This window comes from Pseudophryne corroboree, unplaced genomic scaffold, assembly GCF_028390025.1.
Source record: "Pseudophryne corroboree isolate aPseCor3 unplaced genomic scaffold, aPseCor3.hap2 scaffold_316, whole genome shotgun sequence".
NCBI lineage: Eukaryota > Metazoa > Chordata > Amphibia > Anura > Myobatrachidae > Pseudophryne > Pseudophryne corroboree.
The window spans coordinates 139,875-155,510 of record NW_026969839.1 but is presented as its reverse complement, the minus strand read 5'-3'; the positions used below and the strand labels follow the sequence as shown (position 1 = coordinate 155,510).

General features: G+C 49.6%; 20 non-coding genes and 3 pseudogenes across 20 annotated transcripts; all 23 read right to left on the bottom strand.

Annotated features, from left to right (window-relative positions):
* Positions 1 to 143: 143 nt before the first annotated feature.
* LOC135017344 (U1 spliceosomal RNA) lies at positions 144 to 307 on the bottom strand. The gene has a single exon (XR_010215172.1). It is a non-coding gene; the product is annotated as a U1 spliceosomal RNA (small nuclear RNA).
* A 674-nt stretch (positions 308 to 981) lies between these two features.
* Positions 982 to 1,144, bottom strand: LOC135017414 (U1 spliceosomal RNA). Its single transcript, XR_010215239.1, has one exon. It is a non-coding gene; the product is annotated as a U1 spliceosomal RNA (small nuclear RNA).
* A 152-nt stretch (positions 1,145 to 1,296) lies between these two features.
* On the bottom strand, positions 1,297 to 1,460 carry LOC135017285 (U1 spliceosomal RNA). Its single transcript, XR_010215115.1, has one exon. It is a non-coding gene; the product is annotated as a U1 spliceosomal RNA (small nuclear RNA).
* Positions 1,461 to 2,145: 685 nt separating this feature from the next.
* LOC135017540 (U1 spliceosomal RNA) lies at positions 2,146 to 2,297 on the bottom strand (annotated as a pseudogene).
* A 152-nt stretch (positions 2,298 to 2,449) lies between these two features.
* LOC135017366 (U1 spliceosomal RNA) lies at positions 2,450 to 2,613 on the bottom strand. Its single transcript, XR_010215194.1, has one exon. It is a non-coding gene; the product is annotated as a U1 spliceosomal RNA (small nuclear RNA).
* Positions 2,614 to 3,287: 674 nt separating this feature from the next.
* LOC135017396 (U1 spliceosomal RNA) lies at positions 3,288 to 3,450 on the bottom strand. Its single transcript, XR_010215221.1, has one exon. It is a non-coding gene; the product is annotated as a U1 spliceosomal RNA (small nuclear RNA).
* Positions 3,451 to 3,602: 152 nt separating this feature from the next.
* LOC135017382 (U1 spliceosomal RNA) lies at positions 3,603 to 3,766 on the bottom strand. Its single transcript, XR_010215209.1, has one exon. It is a non-coding gene; the product is annotated as a U1 spliceosomal RNA (small nuclear RNA).
* A 674-nt stretch (positions 3,767 to 4,440) lies between these two features.
* LOC135017435 (U1 spliceosomal RNA) lies at positions 4,441 to 4,603 on the bottom strand. Its single transcript, XR_010215260.1, has one exon. It is a non-coding gene; the product is annotated as a U1 spliceosomal RNA (small nuclear RNA).
* Positions 4,604 to 4,755: 152 nt separating this feature from the next.
* LOC135017606 (U1 spliceosomal RNA) lies at positions 4,756 to 4,919 on the bottom strand. Its single transcript, XR_010215403.1, has one exon. It is a non-coding gene; the product is annotated as a U1 spliceosomal RNA (small nuclear RNA).
* A 674-nt stretch (positions 4,920 to 5,593) lies between these two features.
* LOC135017453 (U1 spliceosomal RNA) lies at positions 5,594 to 5,756 on the bottom strand. Its single transcript, XR_010215274.1, has one exon. It is a non-coding gene; the product is annotated as a U1 spliceosomal RNA (small nuclear RNA).
* A 152-nt stretch (positions 5,757 to 5,908) lies between these two features.
* On the bottom strand, positions 5,909 to 6,072 carry LOC135017343 (U1 spliceosomal RNA). Its single transcript, XR_010215171.1, has one exon. It is a non-coding gene; the product is annotated as a U1 spliceosomal RNA (small nuclear RNA).
* A 674-nt stretch (positions 6,073 to 6,746) lies between these two features.
* On the bottom strand, positions 6,747 to 6,909 carry LOC135017413 (U1 spliceosomal RNA). Its single transcript, XR_010215238.1, has one exon. It is a non-coding gene; the product is annotated as a U1 spliceosomal RNA (small nuclear RNA).
* A 152-nt stretch (positions 6,910 to 7,061) lies between these two features.
* Positions 7,062 to 7,225, bottom strand: LOC135017284 (U1 spliceosomal RNA). Its single transcript, XR_010215114.1, has one exon. It is a non-coding gene; the product is annotated as a U1 spliceosomal RNA (small nuclear RNA).
* Positions 7,226 to 7,910: 685 nt separating this feature from the next.
* On the bottom strand, positions 7,911 to 8,062 carry LOC135017539 (U1 spliceosomal RNA; annotated as a pseudogene).
* Positions 8,063 to 8,214: 152 nt separating this feature from the next.
* LOC135017365 (U1 spliceosomal RNA) lies at positions 8,215 to 8,378 on the bottom strand. Its single transcript, XR_010215193.1, has one exon. It is a non-coding gene; the product is annotated as a U1 spliceosomal RNA (small nuclear RNA).
* A 674-nt stretch (positions 8,379 to 9,052) lies between these two features.
* On the bottom strand, positions 9,053 to 9,215 carry LOC135017395 (U1 spliceosomal RNA). Its single transcript, XR_010215220.1, has one exon. It is a non-coding gene; the product is annotated as a U1 spliceosomal RNA (small nuclear RNA).
* A 152-nt stretch (positions 9,216 to 9,367) lies between these two features.
* On the bottom strand, positions 9,368 to 9,531 carry LOC135017370 (U1 spliceosomal RNA). Its single transcript, XR_010215198.1, has one exon. It is a non-coding gene; the product is annotated as a U1 spliceosomal RNA (small nuclear RNA).
* A 674-nt stretch (positions 9,532 to 10,205) lies between these two features.
* Positions 10,206 to 10,368, bottom strand: LOC135017434 (U1 spliceosomal RNA). Its single transcript, XR_010215259.1, has one exon. It is a non-coding gene; the product is annotated as a U1 spliceosomal RNA (small nuclear RNA).
* Positions 10,369 to 10,520: 152 nt separating this feature from the next.
* On the bottom strand, positions 10,521 to 10,684 carry LOC135017605 (U1 spliceosomal RNA). The gene has a single exon (XR_010215402.1). It is a non-coding gene; the product is annotated as a U1 spliceosomal RNA (small nuclear RNA).
* Positions 10,685 to 11,358: 674 nt separating this feature from the next.
* Positions 11,359 to 11,521, bottom strand: LOC135017384 (U1 spliceosomal RNA). Its single transcript, XR_010215210.1, has one exon. It is a non-coding gene; the product is annotated as a U1 spliceosomal RNA (small nuclear RNA).
* Positions 11,522 to 11,673: 152 nt separating this feature from the next.
* LOC135017604 (U1 spliceosomal RNA) lies at positions 11,674 to 11,837 on the bottom strand. The gene has a single exon (XR_010215401.1). It is a non-coding gene; the product is annotated as a U1 spliceosomal RNA (small nuclear RNA).
* Positions 11,838 to 14,556: 2,719 nt separating this feature from the next.
* LOC135017273 (U1 spliceosomal RNA) lies at positions 14,557 to 14,720 on the bottom strand. The gene has a single exon (XR_010215103.1). It is a non-coding gene; the product is annotated as a U1 spliceosomal RNA (small nuclear RNA).
* Positions 14,721 to 15,411: 691 nt separating this feature from the next.
* On the bottom strand, positions 15,412 to 15,553 carry LOC135017497 (U1 spliceosomal RNA; annotated as a pseudogene).
* Between the last annotated feature and the right edge of the window lie 83 nt (positions 15,554 to 15,636).

Genomic DNA, 15,636 nt, shown 5'->3' with positions numbered 1-15,636 from the left:
TAGAGCTAGGGAGGGTCGCTGCTTGGACACCCCCCTGTTAAGTGAAGGAGATCCAACTGAGGCAGCACAAGGGAACTCTCGAAAGAAGAACAAGGCTAAAGGAAAATCTGAAACAAAGAAATCTGACTTTTACTAGAGCTGACCAGAAGAAATCACAAACACAGCCTCCCACTACCACAAATAATGCAGTCGAGTTTCCCACATTTGGGGAAATCACAGGGGTCAGCATACCCAAAATGCAATGAATGAACCTCACCCTGGGAGAAAAATCTTCATGACCATGGTATCTCCTATGCAAAATAAGTATGATTTGGAAGAGGGCTGGGGAGGGCCGCTGCTCATGCACATCTCTGTCAAGTAAAGGAGATTCAACTGAGGCAGCACAAGGGAACTCTCATCTTGGGACAACAACTGCAGGGAGAACATATATTTTCAGATGAACATGGGAGGGCAGAAGGCTGCCTAATACTGAAGCACCCCCAAACAACAAACCAAATGCAACAACTAGTGCAAGCATTCCTGGGGGAAGGCCTGCCGCAGATGGATTTGCATATGGTGATGTCATCCAAGCAGTTGGTCAAAGTTGGCTTCAACCCTCGTCTGCATATGAAAAGAGAAAAGGGGCGTGCAGGGCATGGTGGCCTTTTGCGGCGCTTGGCTGACCCCTAGTTTGCATTAAACACCTCCACCCTCCTTTGGTGTGGGGCTCATGTTGGCTATGCCCCAGCCCCTGAAGCATTCAAGCTGAATTCTTGCAGCAGCTGGGCACTGTAACAGCTCCAGAGCTGCTCTGTAAGGCAAGTAAAAGGGTGTGGGCCCTGCAGCACTACCTGTAGTTCGCATTGTGCGTTGGAAGGCACAAAGTAAGCAGACAGGAGGAGAAGTCAGGATAGTGCGCAAGGGCATAGAAGGGAGCGGCTCAAGAAAAGAGAAGTGGAAACAGACAGCAAACTAGGCTGGAGAGAGACCTGAGACAAAGAGATCTGAATTATACGAGAGCCGACCAGGGGAAACACAAATTATGCAGTCAAGTTTCCCACATTTGGGGAAATCGCAGGAGCAGCACACCCAGAGTGCAATGGGTGAGCCTTGCCCTGGGAGAAGCACCTTCATGATCATAGTATCTCACCTGGCAGGTAAGTAGGAGTTGGGCTAGAGCTGGGGAGGGTCGCTGCTCGGGTACCCCCCTGTAAAGTGAAGGAGATCCAACTGAGGCAGCACAAGGGAACTCTCGAAAGAAGAACAAGGCTAGAGGAAAATCTAAGACAAAGAAATCTGACTTTTACCAGAGCTGACCAGAGGAAAGCACAAACACAGTCCCCCACTACCACAAATAATGCAGTCAAGTTTCCCACATTTGGGGAAATCACAGAGGTCAGCATACCCAAAATGCAATGAATGAACCTCACCCTGGGAGAACAATCTTCATGACCATGGTATCTCCTATGCAAAATAAGTATGATTTGGAATAGGGCTGGGAAGGGCCGCTGCTCATGCACATCTCTGTCAAGTAAAGGAGATTCAACTGAGGCAGCACAAGGGAACTCTCATCTGGGGACAACAACTGCAGGGAGAACACATATTTTCAGATGAACATGGGAGGGCAGAAGGCTGCCTAATACTGAAGCACCCCCAAACAACAAACCAAATGCAACAACTAGTGCAAGCATTCCTGGGGGAAGTTCTGCAGAAGATGGATTTGCATACGGTGATGTCATCCAAGCAGTGGGTCAAAGTTGGCTTCGACCCTCATCTGCATATGAAAAGAGAAAAGGGGCGTGCAGGGCATGGCGGCCTTTTGCGGTGCTTGGATGACCCCTAGTTCGCATTAAACACCTCCACCCTCCTTCGGTGTGGGGCTCATGTTGGCTATGCCCCAGCCCCTGAAGCATTCAAGCTGATTTCTTGCAGCAGCTGGGCACTGTAACAGCTCCAGAGCTGCTCTGTAAGGCAAGTAAAAGGGTGTGGGCCCTGCAGCACTACCTGTAGTTTGCATTGTGCATTGGAAGGCACAAAGTAAGCAGATGGGAGGAGAAGTCAGGATAGTGCACAAGGGTATAGAAGGGAGCGGCTGAAGAAAAGAGAAGTGGAAACAGACAGAAAACTAGGCTGGAGAGAGACCTGAGACAAAGAGATCTGAATTATACGTGAGCCGACCAGGGGAAACACAAATTATGCAGTCAAGATTCCCACATTTGGGGAAATCGCAGGAGCATCACACCCAGAGTACAATGGGTGAGCCTTGCCCTGGGAGAAGCACCTTCATGATCATAGTATCTCACCTGGCAGGTAAGTAGGAGTTGGGCTAGAGCTGGGGAGGGTCGCTGCTCGGGTACCCCCCTGTAAAGTGAAGGAGATCCAACTGAGGCAGCACAAGGGAACTCTCGAAAGAAGAACAAGGCTAAAGGAAAATCTGAGACAAAGAAATCTGACTTTTACCAGAGCTGACCAGAGGAAAGCACAAACACAGTCTCCCACTACCACAAATAATGCAGTCAAGTTTCCGACATTTGGGGAAATCACAGGGGTCAGCATACCCAAAATGCAATGAATGAACCTCACCCTGGGAGAAAAATCTTCATGACCATGGTATCTCCTATGCAAAATAAGTATGATTTGGAATAGGGCTGGGGAGGGCCGCTGCTCATGCACATCTCTGTCAAGTAAAGGAGATTCAACTGAGGCAGCACAAGGGAACTCTCATCTTGGGACAACAACTGCAGGGAGAACATATATTTTCAGATGAACATGGGAGGGCAGAAGGCTGCCTAATACTGAAGCACCCCCAAACAACAAACCAAATGCAACAACTAGTGCAAGCATTCCTGGGGGAAGGCCTGCCGCAGATGGATTTGCATATGGTGATGTCATCCAAGCAGTGGGTCAAAGTTGGCTTCAACCCTCGTCTGCATATGAAAAGAGAAAAGGGGCGTGCAGGGCATGGTGGCCTTTTGCGGCGCTTGGCTGACCCCTAGTTTGCATTAAACACCTCCACCCTCCTTTGGTGTGGGGCTCATGTTGGCTATGCCCCAGCCCCTGAAGCATTCAAGCTGATTTCTTGCAGCAGCTGGGCACTGTAACAGCTCCAGAGCTGCTCTGTAAGGCAAGTAAAAGGGTGTGGGCCCTGCAGCACTGCCTGTAGTTCGCATTGTGCATTGGAAGGCACAAAGTAAGCAGACGGGAGGAGAAGTCAGGATAGTGCACAAGGGTATAGAAGGGAGCGGCTGAAGAAAAGAGAAGTGGAAACAGACAGCAAACTAGGCTGGAGAGAGACCTGAGACAAAGAGATCTGAATTATACGAGAGCCGACCAGGGGAAACACAAATTATGCAGTCAAGTTTCCCACATTTGGGGAAATCGCAGGGGCAGCACACCCAGAGTGCAATGGGTGAGCCTTGCCCTGGGAGAAGCACCTTCATGATCATAGTATCTCACCTGGCAGGTAAGTAGGAGTTGGGCTAGAGCTGGGGAGGGTCGCTGCTCGGGTTCCCCCCTGTGAAGTGAAGGAGATCCAACTGAGGCAGCACCAGGGAACTCTCGAAAGAAGAACAAGGCTAGAGGAAGATCTGAGACAAAGAAATCTGACTTTTACCAGAGCTGACCAGAGGAAAGCACAAACACAGTCCCCCACTACCACAAATAATGCAGTCGAGTTTCCCACATTTGGGAAAATCACAGGGGTCAGCATACCCAGAATGCAATGAATGAACCTCACCCTGGGAGAACAATCTTCATGACCATGGTATCTCCTATGCAAAATAAGTATGATTTGGGATAGGGCTGGTGAGGGCCGCTGCTCAGGCACATCTCTGTCAAGCAAAGGAGATTCAACTGAGGCAGCACAAGGGAACTCTCATCTGGGGACAACAACTGCAGGGAGACCACATCTTTTCAGATGAACATGGGAGGGCGGAAGGCTGCCTAATACTGAAGCACCATCAAATATCAAACCATATGCAACAACTAGTACAAGCACTCCTGGGGGAAGGTCTGCAGCAGACGGATTTGCATATGGTGATGTTATCCAAGCAGTGGGCCAAAGTTGACTGGAACCCTCATCTGCATATGAAAAGAGAAAAGGGGCATGCAGGGCATGGCGGCCTTTTGCAGTGCTTGGATGACCCCTAGTTCGCATTAAACACCCCCACCCTCCTTTGGTGTGGGGCTCATGTTGGCCATGCCCCATCCCCTGAAGCATTCAAGCTGATTTCTTGCAGCAGCTGGGCACTGTAACAGCTCCAGAGCTGCTCTGTAAGGCAAGTAAAAGGGTGTGGGCCCTGAAGCACTACCTGTAGTTTGCATTGTGCATTGGAAGGCACAAAGTAAGCAGACGGGAGGAGAAGTCAGGATAGTGCACAAGGGTATAGAAGGGAGCGGCTGAAGAAAAGAGAAGTGGAAACAGACAGCAAACTAGGCTGGAGAGAGACCTGAGACAAAGAGATCTGAATTATACGAGAGCCGACCAAGGGAAACACAAATTATGCAGTCAAGTTTCCCACATTTGGGGAAATCGCAGGGGCAGCACACCCAGAGTGCAATGGGTGAGCCTTTCCCTGGGAGAAGCACCTTCATGATCATAGTATCTCACCTGGCAGGTAAGTAGGAGTTGGGCTAGAGCTGGGGAGGGTCGCTGCTCGGGTACCCCCCTGTAAAGTGAAGGAGATCCAACTGAGGCAGCACAAGGGAACTCTCGAAAGAAGAACAAGGCTAGAGGAAAATCTGAGACAAAGAAATCTGACTTTTACCAGAGCTGACCAGAGGAAAGCACAAACACAGTCCCCCACTACCACAAATAATGCAGTCAAGTTTCCCACATTTGGGGAAATCACAGGGGTCAGCATACCCAAAATGCAATGAATGAACCTCACCCTGGGAGAACAATCTTCATGACCATGGTATCTCCTATGCAAAATAAGTATGATTTGGAATAGGGCTGGGGAGGGCCGCTGCTCATGCACATCTCTGTCAAGTAAAGGAGATTCAACTGAGGCAGCACAAGGGAACTCTCATCTGGGGACAACAACTGCAGGGAGAACACATATTTTCAGATGAACATGGGAGGGCAGAAGGCTGCCTAATACTGAAGCACCCCCAAACAACAAACCAAATGCAACAACTAGTGCAAGCATTCCTGGGGGAAGTTCTGCAGAAGACGGATTTGCATACGGTGATGTCATCCAAGCAGTGGGTCAAAGTTGGCTTCAACCCTCATCTGCATATGAAAAGAGAAAATGGGCGTGCAGGGCATGGCGGCCTTTTGCGGTGCTTGGATGACCCCTAGTTCGCATTAAACACCTCCACCCTCCTTTGGTGTGGGGCTCATGTTGGCCATGCCCCATCCCCTGAAGCATTCAAGCTGATTTCTTGCAGCAGCTGGGCACTGTAACAGCTCCAGAGCTGCTCTGTAAGGCAAGTAAAAGGGTGTGGGCCCTGCAGCACTTCCTGTAGTTTGCATTGTGCATTGGAAGGCACAAAGTAAGCAGACTGGAGGAGAAGTCAGGATAGTGCACAAGGGTATAGAAGGGAGCGGCTGAAGAAAAGAGAAGTGGAAACAGACAGCAAACTAGGCTGGAGAGAGACCTGAGACAAAGAGATCTGAATTATACGAGAGCCGACCAGGGGAAACACAAATTATGCAGTCAAGTTTCCCACATTTGGGGAAATCGCAGGAGCAGCACACCCAGAGTACAATGGGTGAGCCTTGCCCTGGGAGAAGCACCTTCATGATCATAGTATCTCACCTGGCAGGTAAGTAGGAGTTGGGCTAGAGCTGGGGAGGGTCGCTGCTCGGGTACCCCCCTGTAAAGTGAAGGAGATCCAACTGAGGCAGCACAAGGGAACTCTCGAAAGAAGAACAAGGCTAAAGGAAAATCTGAAACAAAGAAATCTGACTTTTACTAGAGCTGACCAGAAGAAATCACAAACACAGCCTCCCACTACCACAAATAATGCAGTCGAGTTTCCCACATTTGGGGAAATCACAGGGGTCAGCATACCCAAAATGCAATGAATGAACCTCACCCTGGGAGAAAAATCTTCATGACCATGGTATCTCCTATGCAAAATAAGTATGATTTGGAAGAGGGCTGGGGAGGGCCGCTGCTCATGCACATCTCTGTCAAGTAAAGGAGATTCAACTGAGGCAGCACAAGGGAACTCTCATCTTGGGACAACAACTGCAGGGAGAACATATATTTTCAGATGAACATGGGAGGGCAGAAGGCTGCCTAATACTGAAGCACCCCCAAACAACAAACCAAATGCAACAACTAGTGCAAGCATTCCTGGGGGAAGGCCTGCCGCAGATGGATTTGCATATGGTGATGTCATCCAAGCAGTTGGTCAAAGTTGGCTTCAACCCTCGTCTGCATATGAAAAGAGAAAAGGGGCGTGCAGGGCATGGTGGCCTTTTGCGGCGCTTGGCTGACCCCTAGTTTGCATTAAACACCTCCACCCTCCTTTGGTGTGGGGCTCATGTTGGCTATGCCCCAGCCCCTGAAGCATTCAAGCTGAATTCTTGCAGCAGCTGGGCACTGTAACAGCTCCAGAGCTGCTCTGTAAGGCAAGTAAAAGGGTGTGGGCCCTGCAGCACTACCTGTAGTTCGCATTGTGCGTTGGAAGGCACAAAGTAAGCAGACAGGAGGAGAAGTCAGGATAGTGCGCAAGGGCATAGAAGGGAGCGGCTCAAGAAAAGAGAAGTGGAAACAGACAGCAAACTAGGCTGGAGAGAGACCTGAGACAAAGAGATCTGAATTATACGAGAGCCGACCAGGGGAAACACAAATTATGCAGTCAAGTTTCCCACATTTGGGGAAATCGCAGGAGCAGCACACCCAGAGTGCAATGGGTGAGCCTTGCCCTGGGAGAAGCACCTTCATGATCATAGTATCTCACCTGGCAGGTAAGTAGGAGTTGGGCTAGAGCTGGGGAGGGTCGCTGCTCGGGTACCCCCCTGTAAAGTGAAGGAGATCCAACTGAGGCAGCACAAGGGAACTCTCGAAAGAAGAACAAGGCTAGAGGAAAATCTGAGACAAAGAAATCTGACTTTTACCAGAGCTGACCAGAGGAAAGCACAAACACAGTCCCCCACTACCACAAATAATGCAGTCAAGTTTCCCACATTTGGGGAAATCACAGAGGTCAGCATACCCAAAATGCAATGAATGAACCTCACCCTGGGAGAACAATCTTCATGACCATGGTATCTCCTATGCAAAATAAGTATGATTTGGAATAGGGCTGGGAAGGGCCGCTGCTCATGCACATCTCTGTCAAGTAAAGGAGATTCAACTGAGGCAGCACAAGGGAACTCTCATCTGGGGACAACAACTGCAGGGAGAACACATATTTTCAGATGAACATGGGAGGGCAGAAGGCTGCCTAATACTGAAGCACCCCCAAACAACAAACCAAATGCAACAACTAGTACAAGCATTCCTGGGGGAAGTTCTGCAGAAGATGGATTTGCATACGGTGATGTCATCCAAGCAGTGGGTCAAAGTTGGCTTCAACCCTCATCTGCATATGAAAAGAGAAAAGGGGCGTGCAGGGCATGGCGGCCTTTTGCGGTGCTTGGATGACCCCTAGTTCGCATTAAACACCTCCACCCTCCTTCGGTGTGGGGCTCATGTTGGCTATGCCCCAGCCCCTGAAGCATTCAAGCTGATTTCTTGCAGCAGCTGGGCACTGTAACAGCTCCAGAGCTGCTCTGTAAGGCAAGTAAAAGGGTGTGGGCCCTGCAGCACTACCTGTAGTTTGCATTGTGCATTGGAAGGCACAAAGTAAGCAGATGGGAGGAGAAGTCAGGATAGTGCACAAGGGTATAGAAGGGAGCGGCTGAAGAAAAGAGAAGTGGAAACAGACAGAAAACTAGGCTGGAGAGAGACCTGAGACAAAGAGATCTGAATTATACGTGAGCCGACCAGGGGAAACACAAATTATGCAGTCAAGATTCCCACATTTGGGGAAATCGCAGGAGCATCACACCCAGAGTACAATGGGTGAGCCTTGCCCTGGGAGAAGCACCTTCATGATCATAGTATCTCACCTGGCAGGTAAGTAGGAGTTGGGCTAGAGCTGGGGAGGGTCGCTGCTCGGGTACCCCCCTGTAAAGTGAAGGAGATCCAACTGAGGCAGCACAAGGGAACTCTCGAAAGAAGAACAAGGCTAAAGGAAAATCTGAGACAAAGAAATCTGACTTTTACCAGAGCTGACCAGAGGAAAGCACAAACACAGTCTCCCACTACCACAAATAATGCAGTCAAGTTTCCGACATTTGGGGAAATCACAGGGGTCAGCATACCCAAAATGCAATGAATGAACCTCACCCTGGGAGAAAAATCTTCATGACCATGGTATCTCCTATGCAAAATAAGTATGATTTGGAATAGGGCTGGGGAGGGCCGCTGCTCATGCACATCTCTGTCAAGTAAAGGAGATTCAACTGAGGCAGCACAAGGGAACTCTCATCTTGGGACAACAACTGCAGGGAGAACATATATTTTCAGATGAACATGGGAGGGCAGAAGGCTGCCTAATACTGAAGCACCCCCAAACAACAAACCAAATGCAACAACTAGTGCAAGCATTCCTGGGGGAAGGCCTGCCGCAGATGGATTTGCATATGGTGATGTCATCCAAGCAGTGGGTCAAAGTTGGCTTCAACCCTCGTCTGCATATGAAAAGAGAAAAGGGGCGTGCAGGGCATGGTGGCCTTTTGCGGCGCTTGGCTGACCCCTAGTTTGCATTAAACACCTCCACCCTCCTTTGGTGTGGGGCTCATGTTGGCTATGCCCCAGCCCCTGAAGCATTCAAGCTGATTTCTTGCAGCAGCTGGGCACTGTAACAGCTCCAGAGCTGCTCTGTAAGGCAAGTAAAAGGGTGTGGGCCCTGCAGCACTACCTGTAGTTCGCATTGTGCATTGGAAGGCACAAAGTAAGCAGACGGGAGGAGAAGTCAGGATAGTGCACAAGGGTATAGAAGGGAGCGGCTGAAGAAAAGAGAAGTGGAAACAGACAGCAAACTAGGCTGGAGAGAGACCTGAGACAAAGAGATCTGAATTATACGAGAGCCGACCAGGGGAAACACAAATTATGCAGTCAAGTTTCCCACATTTGGGGAAATCGCAGGGGCAGCACACCCAGAGTGCAATGGGTGAGCCTTGCCCTGGGAGAAGCACCTTCATGATCATAGTATCTCACCTGGCAGGTAAGTAGGAGTTGGGCTAGAGCTGGGGAGGGTCGCTGCTCGGGTTCCCCCCTGTGAAGTGAAGGAGATCCAACTGAGGCAGCACCAGGGAACTCTCGAAAGAAGAACAAGGCTAGAGGAAGATCTGAGACAAAGAAATCTGACTTTTACCAGAGCTGACCAGAGGAAAGCACAAACACAGTCCCCCACTACCACAAATAATGCAGTCGAGTTTCCCACATTTGGGAAAATCACAGGGGTCAGCATACCCAGAATGCAATGAATGAACCTCACCCTGGGAGAACAATCTTCATGACCATGGTATCTCCTATGCAAAATAAGTATGATTTGGGATAGGGCTGGTGAGGGCCGCTGCTCAGGCACATCTCTGTCAAGCAAAGGAGATTCAACTGAGGCAGCACAAAGGAACTCTCATCTGGGGACAACAACTGCAGGGAGACCACATCTTTTCAGATGAACATGGGAGGGCGGAAGGCTGCCTAATACTGAAGCACCATCAAATATCAAACCATATGCAACAACTAGTACAAGCACTCCTGGGGGAAGGTCTGCAGCAGACGGATTTGCATATGGTGATGTTATCCAAGCAGTGGGCCAAAGTTGACTGGAACCCTCATCTGCATATGAAAAGAGAAAAGGGGCATGCAGGGCATGGCGGCCTTTTGCAGTGCTTGGATGACCCCTAGTTCGCATTAAACACCCCCACCCTCCTTTGGTGTGGGGCTCATGTTGGCCATGCCCCATCCCCTGAAGCATTCAAGCTGATTTCTTGCAGCAGCTGGGCACTGTAACAGCTCCAGAGCTGCTCTGTAAGGCAAGTAAAAGGGTGTGGGCCCTGAAGCACTACCTGTAGTTTGCATTGTGCATTGGAAGGCACAAAGTAAGCAGACGGGAGGAGAAGTCAGGATAGTGCACAAGGGTATAGAAGGGAGCGGCTGAAGAAAAGAGAAGTGGAAACAGACAGCAAACTAGGCTGGAGAGAGACCTGAGACAAAGAGATCTGAATTATACGAGAGCCGACCAAGGGAAACACAAATTATGCAGTCAAGTTTCCCACATTTGGGGAAATCGCAGGGGCAGCACACCCAGAGTGCAATGGGTGAGCCTTTCCCTGGGAGAAGCACCTTCATGATCATAGTATCTCACCTGGCAGGTAAGTAGGAGTTGGGCTAGAGCTGGGGAGGGTCGCTGCTCGGGTACCCCCCTGTAAAGTGAAGGAGATCCAACTGAGGCAGCACAAGGGAACTCTCGAAAGAAGAACAAGGCTAGAGGAAAATCTGAGACAAAGAAATCTGACTTTTACCAGAGCTGACCAGAGGAAAGCACAAACACAGTCCCCCACTACCACAAATAATGCAGTCAAGTTTCCCACATTTGGGGAAATCACAGGGGTCAGCATACCCAAAATGCAATGAATGAACCTCACCCTGGGAGAACAATCTTCATGACCATGGTATCTCCTATGCAAAATAAGTATGATTTGGAATAGGGCTGGGGAGGGCCGCTGCTCATGCACATCTCTGTCAAGTAAAGGAGATTCAAGTGAGGCAGCACAAGGGAACTCTCATCTGGGGACAACAACTGCAGGGAGAACACATATTTTCAGATGAACATGGGAGGGCAGAAGGCTGCCTAATACTGAAGCACCCCCAAACAACAAACCAAATGCAACAACTAGTGCAAGCATTCCTGGGGGAAGTTCTGCAGAAGACGGATTTGCATACGGTGATGTCATCCAAGCAGTGGGTCAAAGTTGGCTTCAACTCTCATCTGCATATGAAAAGAGAAAATGGGCGTGCAGGGCATGGCGGCCTTTTGCGGTGCTTGGATGACCCCTAGTTCGCATTAAACACCTCCACCCTCCTTTGGTGTGGGGCTCATGTTGGCCATGCCCCATCCCCTGAAGCATTCAAGCTGATTTCTTGCAGCAGCTGGGCACTGTAACAGCTCCAGAGCTGCTCTGTAAGGCAAGTAAAAGGGTGTGGGCCCTGCAGCACTTCCTGTAGTTTGCATTGTGCATTGGAAGGCACAAAGTAAGCAGACTGGAGGAGAAGTCAGGATAGTGCACAAGGGTATAGAAGGGAGCGGCTGAAGAAAAGAGAAGTGGAAACAGACAGCAAACTAGGCTGGAGAGAGACCTGAGACAAAGAGATCTGAATTATACGAGAGCCGACCAGGGGAAACACAAATTATGCAGTCAAGTTTCCCACATTTGGGGAAATCGCAGGGGCAGCACACCCAGAGTGCAATGGGTGAGCCTTGCCCTGGGAGAAACACCTTCATGATCATAGTATCTCACCTGGCAGGTAAGTAGGAGTTGGGCTAGAGCTGGGGAGGGTCGCTGCTCGGGTTCCCCCCTGTGAAGTGAAGGAGATCCAACTGAGGCAGCACCAGGGAACTCTCGAAAGAAGAACAAGGCTAGAGGAAGATCTGAGACAAAGAAATCTGACTTTTACCAGAGCTGACCAGAGGAAAGCACAAACACAGTCCCCCACTACCACAAATAATGCAGTCGAGTTTCCCACATTTGGGAAAATCACAGGGGTCAGCATACCCAGAATGCAATGAATGAACCTCACCCTTGGAGAACAATCTTCATGACCATGGTATCTCCTATGCAAAATAAGTATGATTTGGGATAGGGCTGGTGAGGGCCGCTGCTCAGGCACATCTCTGTCAAGTAAAGGAGATTCAACTGAGGCAGCACAAGGGAACTCTCATCTGGGGACAACAACTGCAGGGAGACCACATCTTTTCAGATGAACATGGGAGGGCGGAAGGCTGCCTAATACTGAAGCACCATCAAATATCAAACCATATGCAACAACTAGTACAAGCACTCTTGGGGGAAGGTCTGCAGCAGACGGATTTGCATATGGTGATGTTATCCAAGCAGTGGGCCAAAGTTGACTGGAACCCTCATCTGCATATGAAAAGAGAAAAGGGGCATGCAGGGCATGGCGGCCTTTTGCAGTGCTTGGATGACCCCTAGTTCGCATTAAACACCCCCACCCTCCTTTGGTGTGGGGCTCATGTTGGCCATGCCCCATCCCCTGAAGCATTCAAGCTGATTTCTTGCAGCAGCTGGGCACTGTAACAGCTCCAGAGCTGTTCTGTAAGGCAAGTAAAAGAGTGTGGGCCCTGCAGCACCACCTGTTGTTCGCATTGTGCGTTGGAAGGCACAAATTAAGCAGACGGGAGGAGAAGTCAGGATAGTGCGCAAGGGCATTCTTTTCTCTTAGTCCGGGGGCAAGGCTTCAAAATGGGGTCTGCAACGGAGGAGACACAGGGGGCGTGGTCACAGCAGCTTTTCTCTACAGTCTGCACCAGCAGGAGCCTACACCATTTTTTATGATCACGCTGAACTGCAGTGCGACTGCAATTACAGCATGGTCAAGAAGGGAGGCGTCATGCTGGGTGGCCATGCCCTGTCACTGTGCAGGAGCCAGCACCGCTCACACACTAGTCCCCGGGTGCAGCCCCCAACCCCCGGGACTCCCGGAGCAACAAAATGTAGATTCAGGCCACCAGGCCACGCCCCTACCTATGAAACCATGCCTCCTTTTTACCATTGCGCTGTTTATCTGCGCGCACTGCATTACAATCTCCCTCGCCACCTCTCTGGGTCTCACCAGTGATAGTGACACCTCTGCCATGCTTGTAGCAGCTGGTCCTAAGATCTACGCCTCAAGCCCTGAGTGTTTGCCCTTGTGACTTGTTGATCATCATAGCGAAGCAGATGCTTACAGAAAACTGCAGGGGCTTAGACTGAAAATAAAAAAATTGATGGGTATAAGGTAGAGAGGAGCGGGTTCGGTTCTCCGAGAACCGAATTCCCCACGAACTCCACGTGGTTAACACTGGTCCGAGGCAGGCTCGGTTGTTCCCGCCTGACTCGGAAAACCTGAACAAGGGAAAATGTCATCATCCCGCTGTCGGATTCTCGCGAGATTCGGATTCCATATAAAGAGCTGCGCGTTGCTGCCATTTTTACTCGTGCATTGAAGAGAGAGCGGAGAGGACGTGGCTATGTTCTCTCAGTGGAAATCTCAATATCAGTGCTCAGTATCAGTGGTTACTTATTGCTGCTCAGTAATACTAGTAGTGTGTCTCTCCTGCTCAGTGTCAGTTCTCAGTAGTATCCTCATCAGTGCTCAGTATCACTGCTCATTGTCTTGTGCTGCATTGTGGTGCTCAGCATACTACAGTACATTACTAATAGTCCAGTGCTGCATCTTGCTGCTCAGTGTCAGTTCTAGTATCCTCATCAGTGCTCACTATCACTGCTCATTGCATTGTGGTGTTCTGTATACTACAGTAACATAGTAATATAGTATATATAGAGGAGCGGGTTCGGTTCTCCGAGAACCGAATTCCCGACGAACTCCACGTGGTTTACACTGGTCCGAGGCAGGCTCGGTTGTTCCCGCCTGACTCGGAAAACCTGAACAAGGGAAAATGTCATCATCCCGCTGTCGGATTCTCGCGAGATTCGGATTCCATATAAAGAGCTGCGCGTTGCCGCCATTTTTACTCGTGCATTGAAGAGAGAGCGGAGAGGACGTGGCTATGTTCTCTCAGTGGAAATCTCCATATCAGTGCTCAGTATCAGTGGTTACTTATTGCTGCTCAGTAATACTAGTAGTGTGTCTCTCCTGCTCAGTGTCAGTTCTCAGTAGTATCCTCATCAGTGCTCAGTATCACTGCTCATTGTCTTGTGCTGCATTGTGGTGCTCAGCATACTACAGTACATTACTAATAGTCCAGTGCTGCATCTTGCTGCTCAGTGTCAGTTTTAGTATCCTCATCAGTGCTTACTATCACTGCTCATTACATTGTGGTGTTCTGTATACTACAGTAACATAGTAATATAGTAACATATAGTAACATAGTTTTTGAGGTTGAATAGAGGCAAATTGCCCATCGTGTTCAACCTGTTTTAAGTTGTGATGATTCTACATACTTGCTGAATAATGTTTTATGACTAGTTAGCTACTATAACTCATGTTACCCCCGGATTAACCATGTTGATATTTTAAGTATTATAACCTTAGATAGCTTTTTCATTCAGAAATGTATCCATTCCTTTTTTAAATCCAATTACAGAGTCCGCCATTACCACCTTCCCTGGCAGGGAATTCCACATCCTGATTGCCCTAACAGTGAAGATCATAGTATCTCACCTGGCAGGTAAGTAGGAGTTGGGCTAGAGCTGTGGAGGATTGCTGCTCGGGCACCCCCTGTCAAGTGAAGGAGATCCAACTGAGGCAGCACAAGGGAACTCTCGAAAGAAGAACAAGGCTAGAGGAAGATCTGAGACAAAGAAATCTGACTTTTACCAGAGCTGACCAGAGGAAAGCACAAACACAGTCCCCCACTACCACAAATAATGCAGTCGAGTTTCCCACATTTGGGGAAATCACAGGGGTCAGCATACCCAGAATGCAATGAATGAACCTCACCCTGGGTGAACAATCTTCATGACCATGGTATCTCCTATGCAAAATAAGTATGATTTGGGATAGGGCTGGGGAGGGCCGCTGCTCAGGCACATCTCTGTCAAGTAAAGGAGATTCAACTGAGGCAGCACAAGGGAACTCTCATCTGGGGACAACAACTGCAGGGAGAACACATATTTTCAGATGAACATGGGAGGGCAGAAGGCTGCCTAATACTGAAGCACCCCCAAAAAACAAACCAAATGCAACTACTAGTGCAAGCATTCCTGGGGGAAGGCCTGCAGCAGATGGATTTGCATATGGTGATGTCATCCAAGCAGTGGGTCAAAGTTGGCTTCAACCCTCGTCTGCATATGAAAATAAAAAAGGGGTGTGCAGGGCATGGCGGCCTTTTGCGGTGCTTGGATGACCCCTAGTTCGCATTAAACACCTCCACCCTCCTTCGGTGTGGGGCTCATGTTGGCTATGCCCAAGCCCCTGAAGCATTCAAGCTGATTTCTTGCAGCAGCTGGGCACTGTAACAGCTCCAGAGCTGCTCTGTAAAGCAAGTAAAAGGGTGTGGGCCCTGCAGCACTACCTGTATTTTGCATTGTGCGTTGGAAGGCACAAAGTAAGCAGACGGGGAAGTCAGGATAGTGCACAAGGGCATAGAAGGGAGCGGCTCAAGAAAAGAGAAGTGGAAACAGGCAGCAAACTAGGCTGGAGAGGGACCTGAGACAAAGAGATCTAAATTATATGAGAGCCGACCAGGGGAAACACAAATTATGCAGTCAAGTGTCCCACATTTGGGGAAATCGCAGGAGCAGCACACCCAGAGTGCAATGGGTGAGCCTTGCCCTGGGAGAAGCACCTTCATGATCATAGTATCTCACCTGGCAGGTAAGTAGGAGTTGGGCTAGAGCTGGGGAGGGTTGCTGCTCGGGTACCCCCCTGTCAAGTGAAGGAGATCCAACTGAGGCAGCACAAGGGA